The sequence below is a fragment of the Mandrillus leucophaeus genome, unplaced genomic scaffold (genome assembly GCF_000951045.1).
Source record: "Mandrillus leucophaeus isolate KB7577 unplaced genomic scaffold, Mleu.le_1.0 Scaffold140, whole genome shotgun sequence".
Lineage (NCBI taxonomy): Eukaryota > Metazoa > Chordata > Mammalia > Primates > Cercopithecidae > Mandrillus > Mandrillus leucophaeus.
In genome coordinates, this window is record NW_012101366.1 from 5,759,398 (window position 1) to 5,762,058 (window position 2,661).

Consider the following 2,661-nt stretch of genomic DNA (forward strand, 5'->3'; position numbering starts at 1 on the left):
TGCCAAGTAGCAAGGATTACAGGTATGCGCCACCACGCCCAGCTAATATTTGTATTTTTAGTAGAGATGGGGTTTCATCATGTTGGCCAGGCTGGTCTTGAACTTTTGACCTCAGGTGATCCGCTCACCTCAAGCCTCCCAAAGTGCTGAAATTATAGTCATGAGCCACCGCACCAGGCATTGTTTTTTTGTTTTTTGTTTTTTTGAATGTGTTTCTCAGTATCACTTTCAGCTAGAGGAGAACATGTAACACAGTTCTGGCCAATGAGATGTGAAGGGAATCACCAAATAGGGCTTCTAGGAAAACAGTTTTTAAAAGGGCTACCTCAGTTGACATTCACCTTTGCCCTTTGCCCTTCGCCCTTCTTGGTCTTCTTGAGAATACAGATGAGAATGCACTATGTGTGACCACGAGGAGTTAATTAGAATGGCTAAAGCTATATCTTAAGGGTGGCTGAACAGGAGGAAAGATTCCGGGTCCCTTTGCACCAATTCTGAACTGTTGTGTGAGAAAAATGAGATCTCTATTTGGTTAAGCCCCTGTAGTCAGATTTTTATTATGTGTAGCCAAATGCAATCCTGAATTGGTTCTAGGAATGATAAAAGTGAGACTATATAAATTAGGTGGCCACTGTGGCTGGTGCTCACTTTTGGACAGTGCTTTCTTCCTCTTGGGCACCTATAGTTGTCTGCAGAATTTGGAGCAATGGTAGCACAGTGGAGTTTTCCCCAGTTCAATCATGGGCACTTAACCATTTAAGTGGGGGCATAAGCTGCACCAGACGCAGTGCTAGGTGCTGTGAGTACAAGCCTCTGCCCTCATGGCACTGATGTTCTACTCAGGGAAGAGGAACAAAAACAAACATACAAACAAGAAAAGGAAGTTAGGGCACTGTGAAGAGAAAAGCAGATTAAGGGGGACAGGCATGTTGGGTGAGATGAGGGGAGTTGGCACTTTATACGAGGCAGTGCTAACATGGTGTCTTAGTCGGCTTGGGCTGTCATAACAAAGGACCACAGACTGGGGGCTTACATAACAGAAACTCTCTCACAGTTGTGAAAGCTCAAAGTCCAAGATCAAGGTACCAGCAGGGATGGTTGCTGGTGAGGCCTCTCTTCCTGGAGTACAGGCAGCTGCCTTCTCTCACTGCCTCACATGGTCTTTCCTCTGTTGATGTGTGCACGGGGAGAAAGAAAGACCTCTGGTATCTCTTCCTCTTCTTATAAGGACACCAGTCCTGTTGCATTAGGGCCTCACTCTCAAAATCTCATCTAACCTCCCTAAAGGCCGAATCTCCAAATACCGTCTAGTCAGTCACATGGAGGGTTAGGGTTTCAACCTATGCATTTTAGGGGAACACAATTCAGCCATAATAGGTGGCTTATGACTGGAGACCTCAAGGAAGAGACAATGCAGGCCAAAATGAAACCTGGAGGAAGAGCATTCTGGGCAGAGGAACAACAAGTGCTAAGACCCAGAGGCAGGCATGTTTGCTACATTCAAAATATAACAAGGAGGCCAGTGTAGAGGGAGCACATGTGAAAAGGACAGAGTGTCAGGAGGTAGGACAGACAGCAGATGGAGTCCACATCATGTGCAGCCATGTAAGCCGCTGAAAGGGCTTTGACTTTACACTGAAAGAAATGAGAGGCCACTCAAGAGTTCCAGGCAGAGAAATAACATGATCACACTTATGTTTTAAGAGTTCACTCTGTCTGTTGTGTGGAGAATAACCTGCAGGTGCAAAGATGGAAGCAAAGCACCAGCTAGAGAGCTGTTAAAATCATCAGGAAGGGAGACCATGGAAAGTTGGACTAGGGTGGTTGAGAAGAGGTCAGATTTGGGGTTTAGAGGTAGAACTAGGACTGCTGCACTGGACAGATATAAGGTGTAAGAGCAGGAGGGGAGTCTGGGATGCTGCCCAGGTTTCTGCCACAGGCATCTAAAGAATGAAATAGCTATTTAATTCAGTGGGGTTACTGGTGGCAAGATCAGTTTTTGAGGGTGAAAAATCAAAAATTCAGTTTTGGATAAGTTAATTCTGAGATGCCTTTTAGAAACCCAAGTGCAAATGTTGAGTGGGCAGTTGGAGAGATGAGTCGGCAAGTCAGGAAATAGTCTAGGCCTGTGACAGAAATGGAAGATTCATCAAATAAAAATGTCATTTCACACCGTATGACTAAACGAAGTCATCACCTAGACAGGAGTAGATCAAGGAGAGCAGAGATCTGAGGACTGAGCCCTGGAGAGCTCTGCAGTAAAAGGTGGGCAAAATGAAAAGGATCTAGTCATAGAGGCAGAAAAGAGGCAGGCAGGAGGTTGGATAAAGATAGAGAAGGTGTGGAGACCAGGAAGCCAAATGAAGAGTGTTTCAAGGAGAGGGTGATCACACAACTGAGATGAAGGTTCACTAAGGCAAAGACCAAAATCACTGCTGCCCTCAAAAAGAGCTGTTCTTACGGAGTAGTGGACTGATTTATTACTTAGCCACTGCTGTGTAACAAGTTACCCCAAACTAACAGCTGAAAGCAATAAACTTTCATTATCTTCCAGCTTCTATTGGTCAGGAATCTGGGTGTGGCTTGGCTCATGGTCTTCCACAAGGATAGAATCTTCACGTTGGCTGGGGTGAGAGTGGTCTCAAGCTCGACAGGAAGGAT